The sequence below is a fragment of the Dipteris shenzhenensis genome, chromosome 13, assembly GCF_047967505.1.
Source record: "Dipteris shenzhenensis isolate YYH24624 ecotype China chromosome 13, Dip_SZ_1.0, whole genome shotgun sequence".
In the NCBI taxonomy this organism is placed as follows: domain Eukaryota; kingdom Viridiplantae; phylum Streptophyta; class Polypodiopsida; order Gleicheniales; family Dipteridaceae; genus Dipteris; species Dipteris shenzhenensis.
The window spans coordinates 34,174,876-34,189,098 of record NC_141608.1 but is presented as its reverse complement, the minus strand read 5'-3'; the positions used below and the strand labels follow the sequence as shown (position 1 = coordinate 34,189,098).

General features: G+C 46.3%; 1 protein-coding gene across 2 annotated transcripts in view; it reads right to left on the bottom strand.

The window, feature by feature from the left end:
* LOC147895332 (uncharacterized) overlaps positions 1 to 14,223 on the bottom strand; it is a 212,144-nt gene that overhangs the window by 52,838 nt on the left and 145,083 nt on the right. The window contains exon 18 of one of the 2 annotated variants that reach the window (XR_015542004.1): positions 9,938 to 10,347. The exons of the other annotated variant lie outside the window; for it this stretch is intronic. The gene's annotated coding sequence lies outside the window, so the exon portion shown is untranslated. The remainder of the gene's footprint in view (positions 1 to 9,937; positions 10,348 to 14,223) is intronic. 2 annotated transcript variants of the gene reach the window in all.

The following is a 14,223-nucleotide window of genomic DNA, read 5'->3' as shown; positions in this document are numbered from 1 at the left end:
TGGTGGCAGAAACGAACCTCTCCTATGAAGGAGACCTCCAAAAAATCTGTCCAGTGGAGGGAAATCCACAGGGGAAGGAACCCCCACTCCTGCGGAGGGAGATACTATGTTGATAGAAAATCCAATAATAGCATCCCCAACTATGGAGGGCACAAACTCCTCCTCAATCTCCGCCAAATTTGCCAAGACAGAACATGAGTTTCCATGTACCAGGCCTAACACAGGAGTGCAAAGAATCCTTGCACTCCAAGAAGAAGAAGAAGAAGAGGAAACCCCCTTGTCTCTATCAATGCAAGAAGTCCGAAGTGCAGTAGAGGCAGGTGGTTGCTCAAGGAGAGGACCAAGAGTTCGCGTGTCTGCATCAGTGCCATCACTTGTCTAACTTCAGCTAGAATTGAGGTATCTCTGACAGGAGCTATGTCATCAGAAGGTCTCTCCTTATCTATGAGTATAGAAATAGGAACCTCAGTTGCAACCAAAACAGGAATGTCTCCAGCTCTGCAATCGAAGAAGACCCCGGGTCATGAGAGGTGTCCTCCTATGCTGGTGGAGTGACAACCCTAGTTGCAATCCAACGAGGGATGGCAAGTGGAGAACGCAAGGAGAGTCCTGGACATGCTAAAGGAACTGGCTATCTAGTAGCACGTGCTGCAGGACAAACTGGGAGTGCCGAGGGAGCAATACGAGTAGGAGCCACACCCGAAGACTTCTTGGGTCTTTTTTTCTTGGGCAGTCTCTAGCAAAGTGCCCATGGATCTTGCATATCCTACACTAATCTTGTGTGCCCACAATCTTGATCCTCGTGCGAGAAAATGGATCCATCTGGTCGCTGAAGCATGATGTGGTGATATGTGATGTTAGGGTCAGAGACAATGACCCTAACTCTAGGAACCCCACTGGCCTTAACCGCTTCCACTAAAGAAGAAGAAGGAAGGCCTAGAATGGAGGGGATCTCTGTGACCACTCCAAAGGAGGCTCCAATAGTAGCAAGGTGCCGATGGTACAATCGGGTAGTTGCATAAAAGGAGAGGTGACCCAACTATCCTCCTCAACAAGATCAAAACTAAAAGTGAAAGGTAAGAGAAAGATCCACAGAGGCTAGCACCAAGGGACTAGCCTTGAGCGCCAAAGCCGTGGCCTCAAGAGAATAAAGAACAACCTAGAAGAAGCTTCGACCAAGTAAGCATACATCTGACAGGTGAGGAGCGAGGTCTTTCGGTAAGGTCGCAAGCATACAGTCCCTTGCTTGCGATCTAGAAGGATGGGACCCATGGATGCGAGCAAAGAGTGAGGTAGAACTTTCTATCTCTACATCCTTTTTGAGCTGCTACAACTCATCTTTTGAGAAAATAATTGTTTTTGAGGCCGGTGGAAGCGGACGAGGATTGACTAAATACCCATTTGTCAATTGAGGTGAGGAGGCCGGTGAAGCTCTATCCAACACTCCTTGCTGTAGGAGGGGCTGGAAAAAGAAGAAGCTAAGACAGGGCAAGGGTAGGGTAGGAGAAAGGGAGGCTGAGATTCGTTTTGGAGCTGAAAATGTTCTTTGGGCCAGCCAAAGCCTAGAGCTGAAATACATTTTTTGGAGCAGCCAAAGCTTGGATTGTCATGTCCAAGGATTAGTATCTGACGTGTACTAGGTACACAAGACTAGCTCAGGTAGCCTGGGGAGGCTTAGAGCTAGGCAGGCTTGATTCTCGGGTTGAGTGGCAAGGGTACGAACCAGTTAGGGGTCTTCGCTATTTCTGGCGCTTGGGGCCCGAGTCTATATAAGGGGCCCAGGGGTTCAGTTCTCTGAGAGCCGATGGGAGCAAGTTTCGTTCCCAGGTGCTAGGTCTGATCCTGGATTGAGTCACGGACGCACGCCTGCATCATAGCGTAGCCCAAGGCCCAGTAGCAGATCCTAGGCTTCACAGCGCCACCTGGTGGTATGGGACACCAGGCTGGTTTGCATCTGGGAGTTCGTGCCAGTAGCTCAGCTCGTGGCTCGGAGGGAACATCTCTTGATTCGGGATCACATCCCGTAGATGTCATGGTTGGGTGGTGAGCAGCCTGCTCAGTTTCTCACGTTGTGTGTGTGTTCTTGTGTTTGCTTGCAGATCAGAGGTTTCAGAAGTGCTGGGACGTATCAGTTGGTATCAAAGCCAACTCCTGAGGTAGGAACTTCTGATGCGAAAATTTTGGACGATTTCTTCCTCCAGGTATGCCCTAATTTCGAAATTTGTTGCTGCAAGATCTTGTTGGTTCATGGGTTATCGGAAGTAGTCAGGATTCAGGGAAAAGGTAGGAAGAAGGAGAGTCATGATTTCAAAATTACTGAAGGGAAAAGTGAGAGAGGGTTGAGGTGTAGAGGCGTGAGAAGAGCTGATTGGTAGGCGAGGGGATTGCGTTTGCTGGTCAGGGCTGCGCAGAGGTAGGTGACGCAGGTAGGAGAGGCTAAGAGGTGCGCCATAGGTTGGAGAGGAATTCGGCCAAGCAGGGAGGTGCGCCAGGGGCTGGAGTAGGGTGCGGCCAGACTGTTGGAGGAGCTGATTTTTCGAAAAAAGCACCACCCTCCAAGTTGGGAGGGTGGGGCGAGAAAAAGCAGCAACCCTCCAAAGTTAGGAGGGGTTGGATGCTAAAAAAAAGCATCAACCCTCCAAGATTGGGAGGGTGAGCTTTTCTAGAAAGCATAGCTTCCTAGATTAGCTGCACCATCTCCTTTATAGCCTGGCAGGATCCCAAGCTTAGCCACAGCCTCAGCTAGAGTGCACAAAAAGACCTCCTTACACTTCTACTAGATTTCGCCATCTAGGAACGGCCACAGGTTGCGTCAAATTCCGTACAGCCTGCGGCAGATCTCCGTACAGTACGGCCTGCAACAGACTTCCGTACACTGCAGCTTGCAGCGGAACCAGCAAAGGGAGACTCCGGGTTCACCTACGCCAGCTGATCGTCAGCTTCCAGCATCTTCTTTTCGGCCAGCTCCTCTTCTTTCGTCACCTCCTCTTGGGACGGTTTTTCTTTGCTCCACTCTCCTTCCAGCTTCGATTCCCCCAGTTATTTCTCTCAGTTTGCTACTCTTTTCAGATCAGATTTCAGACATGGCTGATTCTGTAAATCCTCATTTTGCCATGGGAGATCAGGATTTGGAATACCCTGTTGAGGAAGACCAGGGTCTTTACGACGATCTGATTACAAAGAAAGCCTTCAGTGAATTCACCACTGCTCTAGATGGAAAGTTTGAGCAAGTTAACACGAATCAAACGGGGTTGACACAGCAACTCCAAGGGATTCAGACTACTCTCACACTTTTGACTAGCACTGTGCAGGCACTCACGCATGTGGATGCCATGGCTTCAGTGTTAGGTCCGAACATAACTCCAGACCCTTTTCCCGGAGATCAGAAGTCTCGAACCAAGGAGGTTGTTGACACTTGGTTGCACAAGTGGCAAGTACACTTACAGTTCCACCCGTACCCAGATGACAAGAAAATATAGCTTGCAGCCGGCTTCATGTCAGGCTTTGTTATGGTGGAAGGAACTCCAACCTAAGCCGGTAACATGGATAGATTTCGAAGGGGTCTTCAGGAAGGAGTTCCTTTAGAAGGAGGACGACTATGATATCGTAGGCAAGCTTAAAGCCCTCGATATGTCTAAGCTGAACTTGACGATTGAAGTTTATCTTCAAAGGTTTCGAGATCTGCAAACCAAGGCCACAAAGATGGATCCAGTGACCTTGTTAGGTTTCTTTGTGGATGGTTTGCCAGATTCGTACAAGTTGCAGATCAAGAACAACAAATGTACCACGTTGCAAGAGGCCATGAATTACGCGTGTATTTATGATGATACCATGGCCGGTGCAAAGGCAACTACAGTTTCCGACACGAGTGGGAAGAACAAACGAAAGTTCTTCCAGTCTGGTACCGGGGAGACGAAGTCTATAGACAACGCCTCCAAGAAACACTTGACTCAAGCAAAGAATGGTCGAGCCCGTTTCCTTCGTACCTTGAAGCTTAAGAAGGAAGGACGTTGCTTCTACTGCGAGGAGCGGGGCCACACCAAGAATGAGTGTCCAAAGCGCAAGAATCAAAAGCACGCGCTGGGACCGAAGCTCCAGGTGGGTCCAGGTACCAAAGCCAAGGGAGCGAACTAAGTTTCGATGACAGGTATTTCTGTAAATGTCATTACCTGCCCACTTTCTTGTAATTGCACTTTCAATACTTCGTTATTTGGTTCCCCTGATCTTTTCCGAGTTTATGGAGAAGTTAGGAACCAAAGGGTCACATTCTCTTTGACCCGGGCAGCTCTCACAACTTTGTTAATTACAAATTTGTCCAGAAGATGGGGCTGTCCACGATACCTAGCGATCACACCTATGAGGTGCAGCTTCCAGCTGGGAAGCAGTTTTGGGATCGCAAGATTGAAGCGCTTCCTATCCGGATTCAAGCATACACAGGGGCTCTTACGTGCTATGTTATGCACTTGGAGCATGTGGACTTGTTAATCGGAATAGAGTGGTTTAAAACCCACAATATTCGGATTGGATGGACGAAGCATACCCTTTCTTTTGTGGATAAGGACACCCAATTTTGTATTCAATGTGATAATATTCCCTCTTCTCAGGGACCTATTGTATCTGCGATGCAGCTTCGGAATATATTAAACACTTCTCATTATGATGTCTATCAGTGTGTTTTGATTCCGCTTTCTTCATTTGTTGTCTCTGTAAATAACAAGAATGATTTAAGTGTGTTTGAACACCGTGAATTGAGAATGTTGTTAGATAGTTTCAAGGATGTATTCCCTACTCAACTGCCGGAAGGTTTACCTCCAGAACGGGCAGTAGATCACCGCATAGACTTAGTCCCTGGGGCTCAACCTATTAGTGTACCAACTTATAGGATGAGCCAGCTTGAGGAGGATGAGCTAGCTACACAGCTACAGGATTACCTGAATATGGGCTATATACGCCCAAGTAAATCACCTTGGGGAGCACCTGTCCTCTTAAGGAAGAAGAAGGATTCTACATGGAGAATGTGTATAGATTATAAATGATTGAATAAAGTGACAATTAAGAATCGATATCCTCTACCTCGTTCCGATGATCTGATAGACCGTTTGGCCGGAGCGAAGTATTTCACTAAGATTGATTTGCGTACGGGTTATCACCAAATCCGTATCTATGCTAAACACATAGATAGAACCGCATTCCGAACAAGGTATGGTCACTACGAGTTTCTTGTATTACCTTTTGGTTTGACCAATGCTCCTGCCACCTTCCAGCAAATGATGAACGATTTGTTCCGAGATTTTCTGGGAAAATTCGTTGTAGTGTTCTTAGATGACATCTTGGTATATAGCCGAACGCTTGAGGATCACATCGGACACCTCCGGATTGTCTTAGTTATTCTAAGACAGCATAAGCTCTATGCCAAGATGAGTAAATGTGACTTCTTTATGAAGGAGATCATTTACTTAGGACACAAGATTTCTTCTGAAGGTATTAGCATCGTATCCAGAAGGTTTTAGAATGGCCTATCCCTCAAACTGTCATGTGCACGGATTAGTATCTGACGTGTACTAGGTACACAGTACTAGGTACACAAGACTAGCTCATGTAGCCTGGGGAGGCTTAGAGCTAGGCAGGCTTGATTCTTGGGTTGAGTGGCAAGGGTACGAACCAGTTAGGGGTCTTCGCTATTTTGGCGCTTGGGGCCTGAGTCTATATAAGGGGCCCAGGGGTTCAGTTCTCTGAGAGCCAATGGGAGCAAGTTTCGTTCCCAGGTGCTAGGTCTGATCCTGGATTGAGTCGCAGACGCGCGCCTGCATCATAGCATAGCCCAAGGCCCAGTAGCACATCCCAGGCTTCACAGCGCCACCTGGTGGTATGGGATACCAGGCTGGTTTGGATCTGGTTGGGAGTTCGTGCCAGTAGCTCAGCTCGTGGCTCGGAGGGGACATCTCCTGATTCGGGATCACATCCCGTAGATGTCATGGTTGGGTGGTGAGCAGCCTGCTCAGTTTCTCACGTTGTGTGTGTGTTCTTGTGTTTGCTTGCAGATCAGAGGTTTCAGGAGTGCTGGGACGTGTCATGGATCAAAATCGTTTTTTGGAGCAGCCAAAGCCTGGAGCCAAAATACATTTTTTTGTAGTAGCCAAAGCCAGAATCAAAATCGGTTTTTGGAGCAGCCAAAGCTTCGAGCTGAAATTCGTTTTTTGGTGCAGCAAAATCCTGGATCAAAATCGTTTTTTGGAGTAGCCAAATCCTGGAGCTGAATTTTGTTTTTGGGAGTAGCCAAAGCCTGGATCAAAATCGTTTTTTGGAGCAACCAAAGCCTGGAGCTGAAATTCGTTTCTTGGAGCATCCAACTCTTGGATCAAAATCTTTTTTTGGAGCAGCCAAATCCTCGAACTGAATTTTGATTTGGAGTAGCAGCACTTTGTAGATCAAAATGGTTTTTTGTAGCAACCAAAACCTAGAGCTTAAATTTATTTTTTGGAGCAGCCAAAGCTTGGAGCTGAATTTCGTTTTTGAAGAGCAGCCTAACTGGAGAGGGTGAAGGAGGAAGTAGAGGGGGAGAGAGGAGAAGGGGGAGAGAGGAGAAGGGAGAGAGAGGTGACAAAAGGGGAGGGAGAGAGGGGCTGAGAGAGACACAAGAGAGGCTGAGGGGAGCAAGGACTGAGACAGGGAGTTGCCAGCTTTTGCTTCTTACTACTGCCATGTTTTGGCTTTCTATTCATCGAGGGAATGCAGTGAACCTGTGGAGGTCCACATTGGGGGCAAACTCTACTTGTCCTCGATGCCATTCCGTTGTGTATGTTCGCTCCCTTCCCTTTCTTTATGACATGGGGCTTGGTAGCTTGGCTCTCTTTCAGGGCCTCAGCTCATTTCTAAGAGACATGATTCTTCTTGGGCTCTCTCGATACGATGACATCGGTTGAGTCGTGCTCTCTAGATGATGTTTCCTTCTCACACTTCACGCCTGGGCATGCATCCGTGGATTCTTCTTGGGAGATGCTGGCGAGTATTTCAGCATGGCATATTTGGAGAGCCAAATGCACAGAGCCATGCATGAATCCCAAGTCCACCCTTCTCACAATTTGGCCATTATTTGGATAGATACTATTCATATGATTTGGCCATTTGGATGAGCATGCAGGGGACCTCACGAGTAGCTTCTGCTAGGAGGGCTACATTCCTTAGGAATGGACGGGGTCCCCATTTTTCTCAGAGTCTAGATGGCACTTTCAGCCTCAGCCTTGGTTTATTTCGTGTTCGCTTTGAGGAGCTTTTTATTGCTCCTTTCTAAGGCATTTTTTTTCATGCTTGCGTGATGTATTCCTGCATTGAGCTTGCTCTCATGGGTTTCTTTCATACTTAATAGGAGCCTTTACTTGGCAAAAAACAAATGAAGAAGTGTACCCTCTAGGAAATCCCAATCTAGCCTGTCATGCTTTGTCAAATTCCAGTGGTAGAATGGCTATTCTCTGGCCACTCTGCATAGCCCAACCAAAGCTTCCCGAAAAGAGAACATATTATCGAAAAAGCCAGTCTCTGTGTCATGAAAGAATGGGGGCTGCAATTACAAACTAATTTCTTTAGCCAGGGTTTTGTAGGAAGTGCCAAACGAGTGATTAGCCTCCATTGTGACACCAAATTTCTGCAACCCCCCTTTGGGAATAAGATGAATGAGACCCTCTGTAAGTGAGTTAAACATCGAACCAAAGTCCCAAACACCTTGCAAGGCTAAGGTAACATGGTTCCCAATCTTGAGCCTGAGCACTTGTCCTTACGAAGGGCAAGAAGTGCAGTCCTAAACTCTATATTTGTGAAGGGTGTATCAAGTGATGCTTTGCATATCTAGTTTCACCAATGTAAGAATACGCTTCCATATAGCACATCTGGCATGTCTCTGGCCACTGGCGCAAGATGGCATTAGGTCGAACTGCAATACGTCAATAAGGTGCGAAACACTTTCTTTACTATGCCTCAAGCCAAGAGTAGAAAAGAAGTGTTTCTTCACTCTACCTCCATCTGTGTCCAGAACGACTCTCGTGCATGAAAGGCATACTCTGCTCTCTGATCTAACAACCTGCTAATGAGCCCTTGTTGTAGCAAGGCGCTCCTGAATTCAAGCACCAGTAGGCCATTTTTGTTCTTCCCTATGAAGGGCCGGTATGTACATATTTACAAGTCAGTAGGTGTGATATAATATCAAAACTATTCCTACATGGCCACAACACGCTGTGGTGAACCAACGTATATTCTGATATGCATTCCCTGCGTGATCATCAAGATGGGTGTTCATCAAGAATAGAACCAAGAGAAGAGGGATGTTAAGCAGGATTATCATAAGGCACAACTACCATCAAAGATACACACAAAGGATCTACACGAACCACTTCGGACCACAAAGATCACTTCGGACCAAGTTTACCAACGCTAAATCCATCCACTGCCACATTCTCCTTAGATGACGAAGCATTTTCTATCCAATTTCTATTGGCCATTATCCTTGGCTTGAAGATTTTCTTGGGCATTGCCAATATGATGAGGACTTGTCTTCAGCTGGCATTTTATCAGCTGTCTTGGAAGGTGTGACTTGCATTTTAGGCTTGCCTTTATCAATCACATCACCAAGGGGGGTGAAGCACGTGGTGGTACTGTAGGCTTTGCCAAACATTTGGGCGTGCAGCCACAGGGGGAGGTTTCAATAAAATCTATAGACATTTAGACTGCATGTGGCTAAATTTACCACATTCAAAACAAGAGCCCGCAAATTTGCCCCATTTCAACTTAAAGAAAACCTACGGGGATGACATGCTAGCCATACCAACCTAAAGAACCACATGTGGAGGAGTGGGCCTGTTCGTGTCCCAAAAAACACAAAAGCGATTTACACTACCAAGCGCACATGGCGGACAAACCACTTTCCCCAAAGCTTCAACCAAGTAAGGAAATGCAGGACTGCAATATAATGGCAAATCAGCCACCTCAACCCATACTAGGCATCTATGACGAATGAGACTTTGATAATCCTTGGTAGGCATCCAAGGATAAACATGCATCAATTGATTGCCAAAAAAGAGTTATATGGAGAGCAAGGAGGAAGGCACATAAGAGAATTAAGAGAGAATTATAGGTGATTAGATGGGCTGAATAGGGCAGGAAAAAACACCAAAATTGGAAGCTTAGAGGCTGTAACTGAAGGTTATAGACTTAAAAAGAGCAAGAGCAAACAAGGTCTATATAGAGGGAACAGAAAAAAGTACAAGGTTAGGCAAAATCATAGGCAGATAAAAGACCCCCAAAACCACCCACACCCACTCACACACCCTGTGATGAACAATAATAGGTAGCAATTAGGGTGGCAGAAGTGAAAGAAAAGTGCAGCAGATGGTCACAAAGTACAAGAGCAGCTCTAGGTGGCCTGTACGCAGCACATAGGTGCCTGGAAAAGGATCTGCCAATAGTCACAAGCAAGAAGATGGAGCATAGCAGAGGTCGCCGACCAAAAGCAGATCGAGATGGGAACTTGGAAGGGGCTAGGAAGCCCCACGAAGGGGCTGGCAAACCAAGCTACACACAGGGAGGTAGGGGGGGGAGCTCCACCAACCTGTTTTCTCCCCACACACACGCGCGCGCGCACACACTTTTTGTGTGTGGATAAAAGCAATTTCTCATTCAGCAAAAAAGTACGTTCATAGCTACTTCAAAGTAGAGCAGCTACTACTCAAACTAAAAGCAGAAATGAAAAGCTTCTAGTTGGGCCATAGGAAGGCCTCCAAGAGTATGTGCATCTTCGAGAGACCAATCCAATGAGGAATGAAAGGACTGAGAAACATCAATGGAGGAATGCTTGTATAGTCAAATGTTACGAGCATGATATAAAGACCACAATGCCAAATAATAACACCACAAGAAAAGCTGATCATAGTCTGGCCTAGGAGTATACCTGCCAAATAGCCAGATCTGCCTGTCAAAAGAAATCCTTGGAAAACGAGCATGAACATAGTCCCCCAGTCTTTGAAAAAAAACGTGAGCAGCAGGCAGGTCCATTGTAGATGCAGAACAGTCTCCTCAGATGAGATCATGTGGGACAAGCCAACGAAGCGATATGGTGAGCAGCCGACAAAGAACCCATTGGTAGAGCACCTACAAGACAGTGCCAAAGAAAAGCCCTCTGCCATAGGGGTAGTTTCCCTTTCCAGATGCGGCAAAGACAGTTCTCCCACCAAGTAAGAGACTTGTCAAGGCACCAAAAAAGATTTTTATGCTCCTGGACCGATGGCCGTGGAAGCAATAGCTGATATGGTTTCTTGGCAGCAACATCCTCAGAAGAAAAAGGAGAATAGCCCGGAAGACCTTGATCAAGATTTCAATCCATCAAATGGTCAGTAGTAAAGAGAGGATGAATAGGCTGAAAAATCTGCAACACAGTAGTAAGGATGCACCAAATAGGCCTGTGATGCGTGCCCAAACAGAATTGCGTTTTGGCTTGACGAAAGGATAGGACGAAACCACAATCAACCACCACAACAACCACAGTGAAGAAGGGCCAAGGGAGGGGTGAAGACGTGACTCCATTGAAGGCTTTGGATACAAAGGGTGTACCCGGGGTCCGGAGGTCGGCCCGACCAACGCAAAAGCCAAAAGCTGCTGCCATTCATGTAGTAAACACACACACACACACACACACTTTTTTAATATAGTGAAAACTCTAAATGCTTTTTATTACAAGATAGCTAACCAGGAAGAAACTAGCAAGCTGAAATATTACATCAAGCGAAAAAATCCATACAGGACAAATATACATCCTGATCTATGCAGTGAGTTTGCAAACAATCGAAGAGCGGTTGCTGCAAAGAACGACGAAAAACAACAAAAGTAGAGAAAACTGGATCACCAAAGACTCTGTGGTTTCTAGCTTTCTAGAGAGTCCAGAGTGCTAGTAGCGAACCTAGGTAAAGAACAAATCAAATTCCAGCCGTTTAGGATAGATCCCAAACAACTAGAAAAGCTTGCCAAAAGAAGCCTGAGAAAACCACATTCTCAATCTTTGTCGGAGAATGACCAAGAAGCTCTGTGTCTCGGGGCAATGCCAAAAGATATGAGATACTGATTCCCTTGAAGCTAAACACTGATGACAGATTATGTGACATCTTTCTAGATGGGGAGCGAACTATAGACCTGGCCAAGGGGAAGGAGAGGGACTATTCAGTTCTATACTCATGTCACAAAAGTCGGGGAGCTCATCAAGTAGTCCACAGTGCTACTACCCCCCTCTATGTGGGAAACATGTAGGTCCTCCAGACCTCGGCCATCGCTAGAGGCCATTATATATGATCAAGTCATGTATCGCTTCCATATCCAATAGATGTCTCCCATACCCTGTCGTGATGCGTCCTCTAAGTCTCTCTCTATCTCGATCTCTACTGGGTCTATTTCTGGCACTCGGAGGGGATCTAACTCAAAAGTCAAGCAGCTCCACCTGTCTATTCCTGGTACGTGCATTGAATTCAACACAAAGGAGTACCTCTTCCGCCGGGAAAATTCCACTATGCCTTCATAGATTGTCTCATAGGGGCAATGACCATATGTCGTGACATCACGTGCGCAAAATGATGTGTCTAGAGGGAAACAGCACACTCCATTAAAGAGCGGCAGTGTGTCCAGTGGCTGGAATCGTACCCACGTGTCGTGCATGCTCCTCCTTCCAGAACCAGCCTCAGGTGCGATCTAAACAGGGCTGCTACCCCTCTAGAGCATGTATCCCACTATGCCTCCTCGTGTCCCATAGGTATATCCTCTGACTGTGGGTGACCCTGGGTAACCCTTTTTCAGGACTCTCATGTGTTTCAGTGTAGAATATCATCTCTCTACTAGTGTAGGTCTCTGAGAAGCCCCCTAGGTCTGCCCATAGGGTGCCCTTATAATTCCATACTGCTATCTTCAGCTCATATTGTCTTCTCACCCCCTGGCCTGGTCACCGTCATGCACTATCCCCACCTGCATTCTCTCCTTTGGCTTTCCTCTCTTGGATTATAACTTTACCATCTCTATAGACAGCCCATTCGCCTTCCTCTCTGGCTGCGAAAACACGTGTCATACCCTTTTTCCGATGCTCCTGCTGCAAGAGTGTGAGATCATCATCAAGGTATGTCCTACTTCCTTTCAACGTGGTTCTCATACTCATAAAAGTGGATCTATCCATGGCAGTCCTGAATTTAATTATGAGTGGCTTTGTGGGTACGTCATCTCTTCCTACTCGCCACGCACCCTCAAAGGTGAGATTGACGTTCACCTTGCATCTGCCATCCGGGTATCGCACACTGCCAAACCTCTTACCAGCACATTAAGGGCTTTTTTGCTTCGTCAATTTTACTCCTCTAATGCATCTGAAATGGAGGTCTTCTTGGGGGATGTTGCACCTTTCTTGACCACTTCTTTCCATTCTAGGATTTTTTCCTTTCCTTCTGTTATCTGTTGTGTGAATTCTGCGTGCTTGCCCTGCATATCGGCTTTAATTGCGAGCCATTTCCTTCCTGAAAGTTTCTTTTGCAGATTTGAGCTCCTCCAATGCTTTCTTTGTTTTCTCTTCTTCTAGTGCCTTTAGGGAGTTGACTTTATCCTTGATGGTATTCAACTCTTCATTGAAGGGTGGCTGGAATTCACCCTCCTGCCCTTGCATGCATGCCGTCAATCATTCAGTCTCAGCCTTGAGTGTGGCAACTTGACCTTCCAAATCCTTTTTAAGTGAGGCAAGATAGCTGACTTTTTCTTCCATTACCCAAGTCATATCTTCTTGCATTTGTTTCAGCTGACTCTTCCACTCTGCTTGCATTTCCTCCTTCCATTTGTTGAAATCCTTTTGCATCGAGTTTGTTAACTTGTGCATATTCCCCTCTCTTTGGTTTCTTCAATTCTTTTCTATAGTGACTCAATCTAGGCATCTGGTATGTTGATAATGTCCTTAGTTGCTGATATAAAGGCCATGGCATTCATCCACTTTCTAGATATTGGCCCCAATGGCACTATATATTAGTGTACTTTGTATCAATTGTTATAGAAGCTAAGACTCAGTTTACCCACCACTATTTTCTTGATTTTCCATATTCTGAAGTTCCCATATCTCGTTGTGATGGATGGGGAAAGAAAGAAGAAAGAAAGTTTATTAAAGTCTTCGGAAGACTGATGGGTCTATGAGACTGTGAAAAACCTAGTACAAACGAGCTGTGGTAGTGGAGCTACTAAACGAGCATCCACACCAATGCAAAATGCAAAAATGCAGAATAATAGTACTAAGTCCTAAGTACAACATAGTCATGTCAATGGTCGACTATAAATCAATCTCAGCATCATCATCAACATCATCATCATCATCATCAGCTGGACATCAGGGTGGATGAGGCAATGGGGGCATGAAATCGACAATAGAGTGTTGTCAGCCACTCAAAGGTGCAGTCCTGGCACGTCTCCTGGATGTAGCTCTACGTCTAACCAGGGCTACTATGACCCCCATCGGTCAGGCTCCGACTCTAAACAAGGAGGGGATGTCCCCAAGTGTGATCTGTGTGTCAAACCTTTGTCTGAACTGTCAGGTCATAGGCTCCAGATCACGGTCATGTCGAGGCCTCATCTCATGGGAGCCCATGTGATCTGGGTAATAGAACTTTGTGATAGAGAAAAAAAAAGTTTGCTCCTGTCTCTGTGCTTGGAGTATCCTCTCGCAGTGTTTGAGTACCTCATGAATGAATCCAGCCAAACACCGCTGGTCTGGGTAAGAGAGGGATCGGGCCAAAATCCCATAGCTATCTCTCAAGAGGCAATAGAAATGCCCTCGGATCTCATAGTAAACAGGACATCCGAAGATGAAGTGCTCCTCTGTCTCAACCTCGTGCATGTCACACAATGTGCATATGCGCCTCTCCCTAGGTAGTCGCTCTGCTTTGCCGCTCTGGATACGAAGTCTGTGTGAAGAGACCCGGAACAGCCCAAGAGAGATCCTCAGTGAGTGGGAAGGTAAATCTGCATGTATCCTGGTGGGTCAATGAAACCCTCCACTGTGATATGTAAGAAGTGATCTCTGTAGAAGCTAAGCTTCACTGGGAGTTCAATCGGTCCCAAACAGGTCCAAAATGTGTGTAGCTGTAATAGATTCTCACGGATAACCTAGTTGGCCTCGTGTGATAGGAGAGGAGAATGATCCAGCGAAGACGAGAGTGATTATCTTCACAAACT